Raw genomic sequence first — 18,392 nt, forward strand, 5'->3', positions numbered from 1 at the left:
ACAGACTGCCTGCTCAAGTGGGTCCCTGACCCCTGAGTAGCCTAACTGGGAGACATCCCCCAATAGGGGCAGTCTGACACCCCACACCTCACAGGGTGGAGTACACCCCTGAGAGGAAGCTTCCAAAGCAAGAATCAGATAGGTACACTTGCTGTTCAGAAATATTCTATCTTGTGCAGCCTCTGCTGCTGATACCCAGGCAAACAGGGTCTGGAGTGGACCTCAAGCAATCTCCAACAGACCTACAGCTGAGGGTCCTGACTGTTAGAAGGAAAACTATCAAACAGGAAGGACACCTACACCAAAACCCCATCAGTACATCACCATCATCAAAGACCAGAGGCAGATAAAACCACAAAGATGGGGAAAAAGCAGGGCAGAAAAGCTGGAAATTCAAAAAATAAGAGCGCATCTCCCCCGGCAAAGGAGCGCAGCTCATCGCCAGCAACGGATCAAAGCTGGACGGAGAATGACTTTGACGAGATGAGAGAAGAAGGCTTCAGTCCATCAAATTTCTCAGAGCTAAAGGAGGAATTACGTACCCAGCGCAAAGAAACTAAAAATCTTGAAAAAAAGTGGAAGAATTGACGGCTAGAGTAATTAATGCAGAGAAGGTCATAAACGAAATGAAAGAGATGAAAACCATGACACGAGAAATACGTGACAAATGCACAAGCTTCAGTAACCGACTCGATCAACTGAAAGAAAGAGTATCAGCGATTGAAGATCAAATGAATGAAATGAAGCGAGAAGAGAAAACAAAAGAAAAAAGAAGAAAAAGAAATGAACAAAGCCTGCAAGAAGTATGGGATTATGTAAAAAGACCAAATCTACGTCTGATTGGGGTGCCTGAAAGTGAGGGGGAAAATGGAACCAAGTTGGAAAACACTCTTCAGGATATCATCCAGGAGAACTTCCCCAACCTAGTAGGGCAGGCCAACATTCAAATCCAGGAAATACAGAGAACGCCACAAAGATACTCCTCGAGAAGAGCAACTCCAAGACACATAATTGCCAGATTCACCAAAGTTGAAATGAAGGAAAAAATCTTAAGGGCAGCCAGAGAGAAAGGTCGGGTTACCCACAAAGGGAAGCCCATCAGACTCAAAGCAGATCTCTCGGCGGAAACTCTACAAGCCAGAAGAGAGTGGGGGCCAATATTCAACATTCTTAAAGAAAAGAATTTTCAACCCAGAATTTCATATCCAGCCAAACTAAGTTTCATAAGTGAAGGAGAAATAAAATCCTTTACAGATAAGCAAATGCTTAGAGATTTTGTCACCACTAGGCCTGCCTTACAAGAGACCCTGAAGGAAGCACTCAACATGGAAAGGAACAACCGGTACCAGCCATTGCAAAAACATGCCAAAATGTAAAGACCATCGAGGCTAGGAAGAAACTGCATCAACTAACGAGCAAAATAACCAGTTAATATCATAATGGCAGGATCAAGTTCACACATAACAATCTTAACCTTAAATGTAAATGGACTAAATGCTCCAATGAAAAGACACAGACTGGCAAACTGGATAAAGAGTCAAGACCCATCAGTCTGCTGTATTCAGGAGACCCATCTCACACGCAGAGACATACATAGGCTCAAAATAAAGGGATGGAGGAAGATTTACCAAGCAAATGGAGAACAAAAAAAAGCAGGGGTTGCAATCCTAGTCTCTGATAAAACAGACTTTAAACCATCAAAGATCAAAAGAGACAAAGAAGGCCATTACATAATGGTAAAGGGATCAATTCAACAGGAAGAGCTAACTATCCTAAATATATATGCACCCAATACAGGAGCACCCAGATTCATAAAGCAAGTCCTTAGAGACTTACAAAGAGACTTAGACTCCCATACAATAATAATGGGAGACTTCAACACTCCACTGTCAACATTAGACAGATCAACAAGACAGAAAGTGAACAAGGATATCCAGGAATTGAACTCATCTCTGCAGCAAGCAGACCTAATAGACATCTATAGAACTCTCCACCCCAAATCAACAGAATATACATTCTTCTCAGCACCACATCGTACTTACTCCAAAATTGACCATATAATTGGAAGTAAAGCACTCCTCAGCAAATGTACAAGAACAGAAATTATAACAAACTGTCTCTCAGACCACAGTGCAATCAAACTAGAACTCAGGACTAAGAAACTCAATCAAAACCGCTCCACTACATGGAAACTGAACAACCTGCTCCTGAATGACTACTGGGTACATCACGAAATGAAGGCAGAAATAAAGATGTTCTTTGAAACCAATGAGAACAAAGATACAACATACCAGAATCTCTGGGACACATTTAAAGCAGTGTGTAGAGGGAAATTTATAGCACTAAATGCCCACAAGAGAAAGCAGGAAAGATCAAAAATTGACACTCTAACATCACAATTAAAAGAACTAGAGAAGCAAGAGCAAACACATTCCAAAGCTAGCAGAAGGCAAGAAATAACTAAGATCAGAGCAGAACTGAAGGAGATAGAGACACAAAAAACCCTCCAAAAAATCAATGAATCCAGGAGTTGGTTTTTTGAAAAGATCAACAAAATTGACAGACCACTAGCAAGACTAATAAAGAAGAAAAGAGAGAAGAATCAAATCGACGCAATAAAAAATGATAAAGGGGATATCACCACCGACCCCACAGAAATAGAAACTACCATCAGAGAATACTATAAACACCCCTACGCAAATAAACTGGAAAACCTAGAAGAAATGGATAATTTCCTGGACACTTACACTCTTCCAAGACTAAACCAGGAAGAAGTTGAATCCTTGAATAGACCAATAGTAGGCTCTGAAATTGAGGCAATAATTAATAGCCTACCAACCAAAAAAAGTCCAGGACCAGATGGATTCACAGCTGAATTCTACCAGAGGTATAAGGAGGAGTTGGTACCATTCCTTCTGAAACTATTCCAATCAATAGAAAAAGAGGGAATCCTCCCTAACTCATTTTATGAGGCCAACATCATCCTGATACCAAAGCCTGGCAGAGACACAACAAAAAAAGAGAATTTTAGACCAATATCCCTGATGAACATCGATGCAAAAATCCTCAATAAAATACTGGCAAACCGGATTCAACAACACATCAAAAAGCTTATCCACCATGATCAAGTGGGCTTCATCCCTGGGATGCAAGGCTGGTTCAACATTCGCAAATCAATAAACATAATCCAGCATATAAACAGAACCAAAGACAAGAACCACATGATTATCTCAATAGATGCAGAAAAGGCTTTTGACAAAATTCAACAGCCCTTCATGCTAAAAACGCTCAATAAATTCGGTATTGATGGAACGTACCTCAAAATAATAAGAGCTATTTATGACAAACCCACAGCCAATATCATACTGAATGGGCAAAAACTGGAAAAATTCCCTTTGAAAACTGGCACAAGACAGGGATGCCCTCTCTCACCACTCCTATTCAACATAGTGTTGGAAGTTCTGGCTAGGGCAATCAGGCAAGAGAAAGAAATCAGGGGTATTCAGTTAGGAAAAGAAGAAGTCAAATTGTCCCTGTTTGCAGATGACATGATTGTATATTTAGAAAACCCCATTGTCTCAGCCCAAAATCTCCTTAAGCTGATAAGCAACTTCAGCAAAGTCTCAGGATACAAAATTAATGTGCAAAAATCACAAGCATTCTTATACACCAGTAACAGACAAACAGAGAGCCAAATCAGGAACGAACTTCCATTCACAATTGCTTCAAAGAGAATAAAATACCTAGGAATCCAACTTACAAGGGATGTAAAGGACCTCTTCAAGGAGAACTACAAACCACTGCTCAGTGAAATAAAAGAGGACACAAACAAATGGAAGAACATACCATGCTCATGGATAGGAAGAATCAATATCGTGAAAATGGCCATACTGCCCCAGGTTATTTATAGATCCATCAAGCTACCAATGAGTTTCTTCACAGAATTGGAAAAAACTGCTTTAAAGTTCATATGGAACCAAAAAAGAGCCCGCATCTCCAAGACAATCCTAAGTCAAAAGAACAAAACTGGAGGCATCACGCTACCTGACTTCAAACTATACTACAAGGCTACAGTAACCAAAACAGCATGGTACTGGTACCAAAACAGAGATATAGACCAATGGAACAGAACAGAGTCCTCAGAAATAATACCACACATCTACAGCCATCTGATCTTTGACAAACCTGAGAAAAACAAGAAATGGGGAAAGGATTCCCTATTTAATAAATGGTGCTGGGAAAATTGGCTAGCCATAAGTAGAAAGCTGAAACTGGATCCTTTCCTTACTCCTTATACGAAAATTAATTCAAGATGGATTAGAGACTTAAATGTTAGACCTAATACCATAAAAATCCTAGAGGAAAACCTAGGTAGTACCATTCAGGACATAGGCATGGGCAAAGACTTCATGTCTAAAACACCAAAAGCAACGGCAGCAAAAGCTAAAATTGACAAATGGAATCTAATTAAACTAAAGAGCTTCTGCACAGCAAAAGAAACTACCATCAGAGTGAACAGGCAACCTACAGAATGGGAGAAAATTTTTGCAATCTACTCCTCTGACAAAGGGCTAATATCCAGAACCTACAAAGAACTCCAACAAATTTACAAGAAAAAAACAAACAACCCCATCAAAAAGTGGGCAAAGGATATGAACAGACATTTCTCAAAAGAAGACATTCAGACAGCCAACAGACACATGAAAAAATGCTCATCATCACTGGCCATCAGAGAAATGCAAATCAAAACCACAATGAGATACCATCTCACACCAGTTAGAATGGCGATCATTAAAAAGTCAGGAAACAACAGGTGCTGGAGAGGATGTGGAGAAATAGGAACACTTTTACACTGTTGGTGGGATTGTAAACTAGTTCAACCATTATGGAAAACAGTATGGCGATTCCTCAAGGATCTAGAACTAGATGTACCATATGACCCAGCCATCCCATTACTGGGGATATACCCAAAGGATTATAAATTATGCTGCTATAAAGACACATGCACACGTATGTTTATTGCAGCACTATTCACAATAGCAAAGACTTGGAATCAACCCAAATGTCCATCAGTGACAGATTGGATTAAGAAAATGTGGCACATATACACCATGGAATACTATGCAGCCATAAAAAAGGATGAGTTTGCGTCCTTTGTAGGGACATGGATGCAGCTGGAAACCATCATTCTTAGCAAACTATCACAAGAACAGAAAACCAAACACCGCATGTTCTCACTCATAGGTGGGAACTGAACAATGAGATCACTTGGACTCAGGAAGGGGAACATCACACACCGGGGCCTATCATGGGGAGGGGGGAGGGGGGAGGGATTGCATTGGGAGTTATACCTGATGTAAATGACGAGTTGATGGGTGCAGCAGACCAACATGGCACAAGTATACATATGTAACAAACCTGCACGTTATGCACATGTACCCTACAACTTAAAGTATAATAATAATAAATTAATTAAAAAAAAAAAAAAAAAGAAAATCAAACAGAAAGCACCTTAAAAAAAAAAAAAAATGTAATGGCTAAGTTGGTAATAGCGGTAAAGTCTTCTATAGCTTTTCTGATTTTCATTTACTTGTTCTATTTATGACTAAGAAATGGCTGTTAAAATCTCCATGTCTAATTGGGTTTTGTCTATTTCTTTTTCAGTTTCATCAAATTTTGCTTCGTTTATTTGATATTGTTGTTAGATGCAAACAAATTTAACATTATAATTTCTTTATGACTTAATTTCTTTTTCTTAATGTAATATTCTTCTTTTTCCCTGGTACTATTTCTGGTTCTGAAATCTATTTTGTCTAACATCAGTATAGACACTGCAGCTTTCTTTTGATTAAAATTTACATTGTACATATTTTCCATCTTTTTACATTTAATCTATGTTTTTATGTTTAAAATGGTTGGCTATAGATATTATGTAGTTGTGTCTTTGCTTTTTTATTAAGTCAATTTCTGCTTTTATTCAGTAAATACTACCTAATTGAAGTATTTAGACCAGTTACATTGAAGGTAAATATTCCTAATACTGGATTTGGATCTATTATCTTACCATACATTTTATTTTATTTTTTTTTGTCTTTTTTTCTTCCCTTTCCTGCTGTCTTTGGATTTTTTTTTTTTTTTAACAATTCCATTTTATCCCCACTATTGGCTTAATAGTTATATATCTTTTAAAAAATTTGTTTTATTTTAGTGTTTACAGTATATATCTTTAACTTTTACAGTCTGCTATTAAATATTACGCCATTCCATTTAGTATGTAATAATCTTACAGTAGTATACTTTCACTTTGTTCCATCCTTTGTGCCATTGTTATATATTTCACTTCTCCATTTGATAAACTTCAAAATATATTTAACTATTTTTTTTAGAGCCTCACATCTTTGAAACATATTAAAAATAAAAATAATGCTTACATTTGAGTTTGGGAGCTAGTAAAAGTGGAATCTCATCTCGTTTCATTTATTTTTATTCCAGGTATTCTTGGCTGAACTTGACGCTTTCCCACATCCTTGAAAAAGAGATATCTCTTCCTTTCCATTTATAGCAAGATGTTGAGATGATCACTGAGATCTACAAAAATATCTGTATTCCTCAACAAAAATCTTTTCATAAATTAATGAACTTTCATTTATTGCTGCAATATGTAATTTATACTTCTTGAAGCCTGTCTACAGAAAAATTCCAATGAAGGATGAAATGTCCCCTTTTAGGGGGCAACTTATGATTTATTAACCCAGTGAGAGTAACAAACTGAAATTTTATTAATACAGCGTAGTTCCCAAAGTATATAGAAACATTCCATATTTCTGCTTTGTGAGATGTTAGTCAACATTCTAATCTGAGAGGATTTAGTGATCAATTGGTTTTAGAAAATGCTACAAACTTTATTTTCCTGCAGGAATTTCATTTAGCTGAATCTCTTTGGTCTAGGAATATTTTTTAGCACTTAAACAGAAGTTCTGCAGACAAGCAAAGTTAATTTGCTTAAACTAAAATTGGCAAACACATTGGACTCTAGAAAGCTTTTTTCTTTCTTTTTTCCTGAGACAAGGTCTTGCTCTGTCACCCAGGCTGGAGTGCAGTGGCACAATCTCAGCTCACTGCAACCTCTACTTCCCAGGTTTAAGCAATTCTCTTGCCTCAGCCTCCTGAGTAGTTGGGATTACAGACATGTGCCACCACGTCTGGCTGATTTTTGTATTTTTATTAGAGATGGGGTTTCACCATGTTGGCCAGGCTGGTCTTGAACTCTAGGTCTCAATTGATCCACCCACCTCAGCCTCCCAAAGTGCTGGTATTACAGGCATGAAACACTGCACCCAGCCTAGAAACTTTTTATCTAATGGCACAATTGTAAGTATCTCATTTTTTATTGAATGCATTTTGAGGATTACTGATTTAAAATATTCAAATGTTTTTCATTTTTATCATTCGTGGATTTAGAAAGGGTAAATGATTTATATTTAATTCTATCTACCCATTCACTCCCTTAAAATTCCATTAAATGCCTGCCATGTGCCAGGCATTGTAATTTATACAAATAATGGTATTACTGATCTTTGAGTACAAATTATCTGGCTTCAAACTCAGTATTGGTTTTACTTTGCTTTATCCACTTTATCACAAGGGCCTCCATTGAAACTTATTCATAATACCAGGTATTTCCAAGTCATTATGGCATAGAAATGTAAAATCTAATTCTAGTTCTTTCCATATTATATGATCTTGAGAAAACTTGCTCTCTTCTCGGTACCTCAATTTTCCTTGTCTCCAATTCTAAACGTAATTCTGAATGTGCCAGAAAAGCATTTCTAGGTATTATTCCATAAAGAATGCAATTCAGACAGGTTTGTTAAAATATAGGCAGGGATTTTTTTTTTCCTTTTCATTAAGGTATACTCTATATACATTAAATTTTGCAGAGCTTAAGTATACAATTTGATGATATTTATGTAAAACATGTATCTGTATAATTGCCATTTAGATCCAAGTATAAAACTTTTCTATTGCCTCAAAGTTTTCCTTGTGCCTCATTATGGTCATTGTCTCTTCCACCCAGACACCGACATTGCTGCTGTTTGAACTTCCATTACTATAGATTTGTTTTGTCTGTCTGGAACCTCTTATAAAGGGAATTATATGCCATATAATCTTTTGTGTCTGGCTTCTTTCACTCCATATAATGTCATTGAGAGTCATTCAAGTTGCTACCTTGTGTTTTAATGCCAGTAGGACTTCAGTTTCTTAACCTATACAATGAAAGGGGTTGGGCTAGATGAACTCTAAAGATTTTTTGAATTCTGAGAATGAGAGGCTCTTTCCATTGTTTTGCAATAATTAACATGCAGGAATTCTGACCTGATTCAGTTGCCGTGATACCATGACAATATTGAGAATGACAGCTTTGAATGTGTCATCCAGTGAGAGGATGACATCGCATGTCTGGGCACGGAAGATTTTATGCACCTCTGTAATGTAAGGTCAGAAACTGTTGTAGCTCGGGATGCCCTTACTGACTTCTGAGCCCTCCCACATCTAGCATTCTTCCTGTGTGACATATTAATTAAATTGTCTATATCACATTTCTAAAAGTCATTGATAAACAGACTTAAAAGAAGACTTTACACAAAGCTCTTGCCGAATTATGTTTTGGCAAACTGTATGTGTAGTGTTTAGGAGTCATCTATGGGTTCAGACAGACTCATATTCAAATCCCCGTGCTTCACTTCTATCTGTGAAACTGTGGGCAAGTTGCTTAAATTCACTGAGTCTGTTTCCTCACCTGGAAATGAGGGGAATGATAGCTACCTCACAACGTTGTTATAAAGAACTGAATGAGATAATGCATGCAAAGTGTTCACAGTGCCTGGAACTTGTGTACTGCTCAGTCAAGGACAGCTGTTAGTGCTGTAGCTTCTTCTCAGCAAAATCTGTTATCTCGTGCTCCTGCAATTCCTCACTGAAGTTCCCTTTCTGGGCCAGTCCTGTGTGTTCACATTGGCTGGGACAAAGGTGAGTGTAAGCAGTGAGCAGTGAACAGCCACAGGATTTTAACCAATCCTGTGAAGAGGGAAACTTTCCATAGAGAATGAACTGGGGTAGTTAAATGTGAGTGAGCAGTGACTGGAGGATGGGAACCTTGGGTTCTAACGACTTCGTTAGTCAGGAGAAGTTCATGATCTTGATTGTGGCACTAAATCTCTTTAGAATAAACTAAACAGTGAAACAGTTTTGAGCAGGGATCCCCAACCCCCGGGGTCACAGGCTGGTACTGGCCCATGGCCTGTTAGGAACTGGGCTCACAGGAGAGGGTGAGCAGGGGTTAAGCAAGTGAAGCTAAGCTCTGCCTCCTGTTAGATCAGTCATTAGATTCTCATAGGAGCGTGAATGCTATTGTGAACTGGACATTCAAAGGATCTAGGTTGCATGCCCCTTATGAGAATCTAATGATAAATGTAACACACTTGAATCTTCCAAAACCATTCCCTGACTTGTCCACGGAAAATTTGTCTTGCACAAAACCGGTCCCTGGTGTCAAAAAGTTTGTGGATCACTAGTTTAGAGAACAGTTGTTCCTTGGTATCTTTGGGGGATTGGTTCCAGGGCCTCCCCCATATAAAAATCTGCAGATGCTCAAGTCCCTCATTTAAATGTTGAAGTATTTGCATATAACCTATGCATTTCTTCCTGTATACTTTAAATCCTCCCTAGATTATTTATAATACCTGATCCTATGTAAATGTTATGTAAACAGTTGTTATACTGTATGGCTTTGAGAATAACAACAAGAAAAAAGTTTGTACATTTTCAGTACATATATGCAATTTCTTTTTCAAATATATATTTTTTGTTTGTTTTTTGAGGCGGAGTCTCACTCTGTAGCCCAGGCTGGAGTGCAGTGGCCGGATCTCAGCTCACTGCAAGCTCCGCCTCCCGGGTTTACGCCATTCTCCTGCCTCAGCCTCCCAAGTAGCTGGGACTACAGGCGCCCACCACCTTGCCTGGCTAGGGTTTTTTTTTGTATTTTTTAGTAGAGAGGGTGTTTCACCGTGTTAGCCAGGATGGTCTCGATCTCCTGACCTCGTGATCCGCCCATCTCGGCCTCCCAAAGTGCTGGGATCTTTTTCAAATATTTTTTATCTGTGCTTGGTTGAATCCACAAATGAGGAACCCCATAAATATGAAGAACTGACTATATGTGTTTCTCATTCAAACTCTGTTCTGCCACTTATTCTCAAATCCTTCAAACTCTCCCAAAGGAAGTTTTTCTGTACTGGAAGGCAGGATAGTACAGAAGTTAAGAAAATGAGTCTGGATTCAGATGAATTGGATTTGAATCTCAAAGTTACCATTAACAACATGCGTAAAATCTCAGACAAGTTAATTTATTTCTCTGCTCCTTGGGTTCCTATCTGTAAAATGGGTTGTTACGAACATAAAATAAATTAAGAATACTTTTAACAGTGCCTGGCACAAAATAGTCAATAAATGTTAGATATTATTCATAAAATAGGCATCATGCTACCTCTTCAGATTGCCAAGGATATTTAAATGAACTAAGATTAAATGACCAGCACAGATCTTAATCATTACTCAAAGAATCATTGACATATAAACATTGTAATTTATGAAAGCATGGCTGGAGATGTAATGAGATTTGAGGCAAAATCAAGATCATCAGCAGAAAATTAATAGCTTTACTATTTCTTAAATGGAAAAATGAGAAAAGTGAGTGGGAGAAGTTGTATTTATGGTTTATAATACCTATGTAAAAGAATGCTTTTATTTTGGCTCTGAAGTAGGAAAAAGTAAATATAAATTCTCAATTCAGCCAATAAAATAATAATAACATAGGCAATAATACTGATAATGACAATAAGTTTAAAATGGTATTTTCATGAAGTAAAAACTGAGAAAGAACATGCAATTCTTTATCAAGTGAGGTCCTTGCTTTGTGGTGCTTCCATCCTGGTGGGAAACACAAACAGTAGAGAAGTAAATAGTTAACAAAAAGAAGACTTTAGACAGTGATTATTCTATAAAGAAAAGAAAATAAGCCATTTAATTAAAAAGCAACTGGTCTTGGGGATGTAGTAGAGAGACAAGCTGCTTTAGATTTGGTTGTGAGGAAAAGTCTCTCTGAAAAAATAATATCTTAAGTTGAGCTGTGTATAATAAAAAGGAACCAGCCATTCACAAATCGATGGCAGGGGCTTTCCAGGCACAAGGAGCACCTGCTGTAAGATGCTAAAGTGGAAGTGAGCTTGGCACAGTTGAGAGATAGGAAGGGGACTGATCATAGTGGAATATAATAAGTGAGTGGAAGAAACAATGATACAAGTTGACATTAGAAAAATTTATTTGCAGTGTGTAGGCCACAGCTGGGAGTGTGGATCTAATGCCACATGTGAAGTTTGATGGAAAACCATCAGAAGTCTCTAAGCTGGTGGTTTACTTAATCTCACTTATTTTTTAAAAGACATGTCAGGCCACTATGTGAAAATCCAAATAGTAGCAAGGAAGCTAATGAGGAGGCCAGAGCAGCAGTCCATATGAGAAATGGTGGTGTCAGTTGGTTGCAGTGAAGAGATTCATGTTGTAGGAGAGTCAATAGGACTCACTGAGAGATTAAAGAGAAAGCGCTCATAAGAATCCTAGGTTTTTGGAGATGGAATTGAAGCTGGAGACATTTCCTAAGCTAGGCTATGGTAATGGAATGTTAAAACTGGAGGGTTGATAGGCTGAAGTCTAAAAAGCTGCATGATAGATATCCTATGCTGAATTTTGCCATTTTTCTTTGGGTGTATGTTTAAGTTTCTGTTGTTATTTTCTTTTATTTTTGCATATATATGTAATTGCATATACATATATTTAATTATATACACATATATTTAATTATATATACATAATTATTATAACTATGTCATAATTAAACAATTATATATCTGTGAACAGAATTTATATATCTGTAAACTGAGGCAAGGAGAGGCAAAATAACTTGTTCAAGTTTACACAGTTAGTGATTTAGTATATGACCATTTAGGATATTTATGGACCCTCCATATTGCTCTTCCAAAAGGCTGCACCAATACACACTCTCCCTGCACCATATAAACAATGCTCGTCTCCACAAACTCTCCCAGCATTGCTAGTGTTTTTCTTTTTAAGCCTTGTGAATCCAAATTGAATCCTCTTTCCAGTCATTAAAGACTGCGGCCCTTCTCTTTAGATAATTTTGAAAGTTTTGGGAAGGAGTTGGGAAGAGGATTATCAGACAGAACAAGAAATGCAATAATAAAAATAACAATAATAATATTGAGAGTTTATAATTACTAGGAACCATTCTAAGCACTATATACATATATACATGCATATACACACAAATGTACTTATATACGTGTATATATAGTATGTACATTTGTATATAAGTATATATGTGTGTATATATGTATATAATACTTAAATAGTTCCCAGTAATCATAAACTCTCAAAAACTGAGTCAAGGAGAGGTAAAATAACTTGTTCAAGTTTACACAGTCAGTGACAGATGCAAAGCTAGGCATTTACCTGCAGAACCTGTTCTTTTAATCATTATTTGCTACTGACAACCTACAAGACATCTGGTTGGTGAATGTTTCATTTACATAAGGAAAACAGCATAAGATAGTATATGCAGTTCAGGTATTAGAAACTCTAGTAGTTAGGAAAAAATACACACAAGCTGAATAAGTCACTATTGATTTAGTTAGGACTTGACTGAAAGGGAAAAACTTTCTCTACTCTCTGTGTTTCTGTTCAGGTGTCTTTATAATTAGAATATGTGTGGCTTAGCCAGAAAAATCATCATCCTCATTATCACCATCACTACCAACTACTGAGTGCCTACAATGTTCCAAGCCCTTAGCTATAAGCACTGGAGATATTATGGCAGTTCTTGAATTACAATCACTTTTGAAAGAGGGACTAGGTTAAGTGAAAAGATCCCATAGACATGAAGTGGTTGAGTCTGTATTCAAACACAGTTTGTCTCTGTCTAACTTGAAAAACTTTACTCTTCCCAAAGTGGCAAATGAAGGAATAAGAAGACAGATTCATAAGCCAAGATGATGTCAAAGACAAAGAATCACATAGGTTTACACATATTTAGACAGTAAGCAAAAGCAAAATTATCTGGACTTTGAAAAGCAGAGATGAGTAGAAAGATCTTGACTCTAAGGCAGGAACGAATCACCGGAGGATTTTTGTGGATAGAAGTCACAAAGTAGGATTAGTGTTTAGAAGGAACTATTATAGTTACAACTTATTGAATACCTATGAAATCCTAAGAATTTTCAAATATTATTTAATATAATAACTTTATGAAATAGTTTAATCTCACTTGAGGCTCAGAAATTTTAAGTAATTTGCTAGTGCTTTCATGGTTGGTAAAGAGTGTATCCAGAAATTAAGATTCTGATCTAATTGGAAAGTTCATGTTCTTGCCTTCCTTGCTAATAAATGTTCTAGGGATATAGATCAAACAACACTGCCAGATTTGAGAGTGATGGAGCCTGGGCAAAGTGACAGCAGCTGGCAGCAACAGCCAATATCAATTTCATTTCACATGAGGGGACATAAAGAAACTCACAGTTTTTCTGGTTGGCTCGCTCTTTATTTTCTTTGAAAAGGCTATAGATGGTATAGTCTGAATTCTCTGAATTTTCTAGCAGTATGTGGGAATGCTTGAATTCATCTTTTTTTTTTTTTTTTTTAACACGAGCTTGGCACATGATCAAGAAATGTGGTTTTTAAGTGTTTGGGGGAAGGAATTACATCAAAGTTGAGAGGTGTTAAAGCTTCAATCGAGTCTTGAGAGATAGAAGATGTTTAAATGAGATGTGATGAGAAAATTGATGACTTAAAAGTAATTAGCACATATGGATATTTAGAAGGGGAAAGAAATCGAGGGCAAGAGTTAGAATATATGTGGTTTAGCCTCGTCTATGACACTTCCTAGAAATTATGTCCTGAAATTAATTCTTTCGAGCTATCTTTTCTCAGTCACGAAATTCAAGAAAAAATATTTCACAGAGCTCCTGGAGTTATGAATAATTGAGTTGAAAACATCTTATAGTATCTGGGACTAATATTAATGACAAACTTTTTTGGACCAGGCAACATCCACAATTTTAAGTACATTCTAGGTATTTAAATTTTTAAATGTTAGGAAGACAAGAAAATAAAAAGCAAAATCCTTGTCAACAAAAATTTGTTATCTTTGAATACTCTTTTAGGTATCATGGCTACAGAAATGTATAAGACATTGAGTCTGCACTGTTAGATACATAGCTATGAAAAGAAAAAGCAGCTCATAATTTAGTAATTAAAGTATTGTATTAAATGGGTGATCCAGTTGACACGTTTCCTAGAGGAGGTTTGAGGAGAGAATGCTTCCTGAAGCCGGGTGGAGAGAACTTTCCTTGTAGCAGATGAAACTGCTCTACTTCAACGTTAAGGGAGGAGGCAGATTCCTCAGTTGATACTCTGCTCTTGTAATAACATTGCATCATAAAATTGGGAAGAAAATCAACAAGTCTTTCTCCCTCATTCCACAGATAGGGAAACTGAGGCTGAGAGAGTGCAATTTTCATATAATCTAACTTTTTTTGATGATAAAATCAGTACTCAATTCTAAATTTATCTGACTTCCAGATCATTGTGCCTTGCCACTTCTTCCCTTTTCTACAGGTAATTGTCTCCCTGGAAGACTGCTGAAAGAGTGAGCTATATTATGTTTATATCACAGTTTATGTCCTTGCAGTGTGATTTAAAGTTTGAGTTGTCAGTCTCAAATACCTTTTAGAACAAGGTGGGGTGGAAATAAATTAGTAAGTGAGCATAAATAGACATGAGTAGTCCTGGATAAAATGACATTCTTTAAATCTAAGGGAATCCTATGGGATGAATCATACCCCGTGCAATTCACAATTTAATTTGACCTGGGAGAGTTTGATGAATTTTAGGGACAATGTTGTTTAATTTTTAAAGAGGAGATGATGGCACTTGGAATGAAGAGGAAAGAAGACAATCATTTACTGAATACTTTTTATTTGCCAATTATTGGGCTAAATTCTATTTAACCTTAATTCTCAAATTATTTTATGAGAACAATGTCATTATTTCTCCTTCCATATCAGTGATATGCCAAAGTTCATGCACTCTTAAGTGGAGAAGGCAGACTCTAAATCATGTACCCTCTCCTCTGCACTGGTTTGCTTTGCACAGTCTCCAGATTGGATGGAATGTTAGGTTTCCTCATTTATAAACAGTAATGATACTAACTTTCTCATCTGTTTCTCACATTGGAACAAGCGAAACAGCCTTATTATCCAAATGGGCTAAAGATAGAGTATTTTGTAAGATATTACCTTATTGTTTTCAGTTAGAAATGGGGGATCACAGACATTTAGGACTTTAAGCTGGAAGGGGCGTGATGGCAAGGCTTTGTGGGCAAACCTTTTGGGGATTGAAGCCTGTCTGTGCTACTCCTTAGTATCATGGTTTGGGGTAAGAATTTTATCCCCTCTGAGCCTCAGTTTCTAATGTTAAAATGGGGAAATGATACTTCATAGGTTTTGTCATTGAAAGTAATGGCAAACACCGCAATTACTTTTGCACCAACTTAGTAGTGTGTTGGTCCCAAGGAAAAGAGATTTTACCCAAGCTACTTCTAGTAATGGGAATGTATTGTGAGATAATACATGGCAATAAGAAAGAAAAACCCTAGAGGGAAAATGGGATATATATATATACATACAATGGAATACTATTCATTCATAAATAAGAAGGAAATTCTGACATTCTACAACATGGATAACCATTGAGGGCTTCATATTAAGTGAAATAAGCCAGTCATAGAGACAAATACTGCATTATTCTACTTATGTGAGGTATATAAAGTAGTTGAACTCATAGAAACATACAGTTTGGTGGTTGCCTGGTGTGGAGAGGATCGGGAAATAGAAAGTTACTGTTCATTGGGTATAGCATTTCAGTGATGCAAGTTGAAAAATTTCTAGAGATCAGGTGTACAACAGTGTGTTTAGAGTTAACAATACTGTACTGTACACTTAAAATTTTGTTAAGAAGGTAGATCCCATGTTATGTTTTTTCTACGACAATAAAAAGATGGAGGAAGAAGAGGAAGAAGAGGAGGAGGAGGAGGTAAAGAAGGAAGAGGAGGACGAGGAGAGGGAGAAATCCTAGGGCAACTCTGGAATGGCTTTGCAAAATAGGTCAAATAAATGGAAGACTGTTAATGTGCTTAAGGACCTACCAAGCTGAGGTACCAGAATATTTTTATATAGGTTTTGATATTTCATTATAATTAGAGTATAGTCATAAAGGGAAAACACAAGTGTGGTAGGCTGCTGAACACATGTTTTAGTGTTTAGTGATTCACAATTTTGAATTCCATATTTTGTAGAGGGGTGTGTCAATATAATCACAATACTTAGGATTTCTGCCTTCCTCTCTGAGAGCAATGGATTTTTTTTTTCTATACATTTTACTATCTCTTCTGACTCTACTACTCTCCTGGCCTTGGCTATCTTCCCTTCCTTCTCTTCCCCTCTCCTTCCATCCCCCACCTTCCCTTCCCTTTTCGTTTCCACTGAGTCTTTCTCTGTTGTCCAGGCTGGAGTGCAGTGGCGTGATCTTAGCTCACTGCAACCTCCGCCTCCCAGGTTCAAGCAATTCCCCTACTTCAGGCTCCCTACTAGCAGGGATTACAGGCGCCCGCCACTATGCCTGGCTAAGTTTTGTACTTTTAGTATAGACGGAGTTTCACCATGTTGGCCAGGCTGGTCTTGAACTCCTGACCTCAAGTGATCCACCTGCCTCAGCCTCCCAAAGTGCTGGGATTACAGGCGCAAGCCACTGCACCCTTGGCTATCGTTTTGTTTTATTTCTTTTTTTTTCTTATTGCCAGTTTGTTGATTTTCTCCATATTATACTACTCAAATTCTAGTGGGGTAGAGGGGTGTTGTTGAGTTAAAATAATATCTATTGCCTTATTCATCAGAAGGCTTTGTGCAGTCTATGGATAGACTGCCCTTGGACTAGGTATCCACCCAAGTGCAATTAGTGGCTATTCATCCTCATGCTCAAAAAACAGCCCAGAGCTTCTTTTCATCAAATAAATCAGGTAAGGTAATTTCCCATAGACTTGTCATGTCAGGCATCATAGAAGATAAAACTACCATTGTCATTACTTGAAATTAGAAGTCTTTTGGTTGATTTTCTACAGTGAAGAAAGAATATCTGTCATGAGAGGAAATGTAATTTGTCTAAGACCAGATGAGTTGCAGCCAAACGTACAGTACAGGTTCTCTGGATTTTCAATTTCAATGTTTCTCCTATGAGCATGTTAATCAGCCTTGTTAAAAAATAAAAATAACAACAAAAACAAACCTAGCCAGAGTCAAACACTTTTTCTGAGCAGAACCAGTCTATTATTACATTTCTCATAGCAACTGTTATCACCAATGAATGTTTGAGCAGATAGATAAAAAAGATAAATATAGATGGATATAATTATATATAGAGATTTATAGGTATGTTTAAAAAGCAAAAGTTTGCCGTATTCTTTTAAGGCAACTTTGATAATTTTTCATTTTACTTTTTTTCAAATTATTATTTGTACAGCTGGACTAATTTCCAGTAAAACTGTTTACTGCAGTTGCATTTTAAAATGTAGTTTGTGTTAATTTTTACCAAACTTTTAATAAAGATATATCCATATCGATGATGCACAATTGACAGCTCTTTCCACTGATTACATTTTCTAATTTACGGAGGTAAGTTATGAATAGTTTACTCCTCAATTTGGCATATAAGAATTTGGCCATGCTCAGTAAATATTCAAAGCAGAATAGTTAGCCAAGATGTTTATTACAATATAACATTAGCCCAGTATATTAACTTCCTATAAAGAAGAGATTGGCTAACAGAAAATATCAGATAGAAAAGCCATGAGAAATAAAGCAGGATCAGCCTTAATGATCCATGTATTGTTTCCTTTGCATTTTGGACTCAAATTTTTTTATAAGCATGTCTATCATTATTTTTATTCACCTTTGTTACAGTCTAATTAAACTCTGCAATATCACTTTCACCACAACTATTCTCCTCGGAGACTTACCCACATATCTGTGTCCAGATCATTCATCTCTTAAGGTTTTTGTCAAATTTTATTTGTCCTATATATATCTTTTTTTTAATCTTTCAGCTAAGAGTAAATCCCCCCAGTCCAAATTCCCATGGGACTTTATTTTTTGGCAGTTATAACTTTTCACTTCAAAGTAGGTTATATTGGGGATATGCCTTCTCCATCT

Source organism: Theropithecus gelada, chromosome 6, assembly GCF_003255815.1.
Source record: "Theropithecus gelada isolate Dixy chromosome 6, Tgel_1.0, whole genome shotgun sequence".
Taxonomy (NCBI): domain Eukaryota; kingdom Metazoa; phylum Chordata; class Mammalia; order Primates; family Cercopithecidae; genus Theropithecus; species Theropithecus gelada.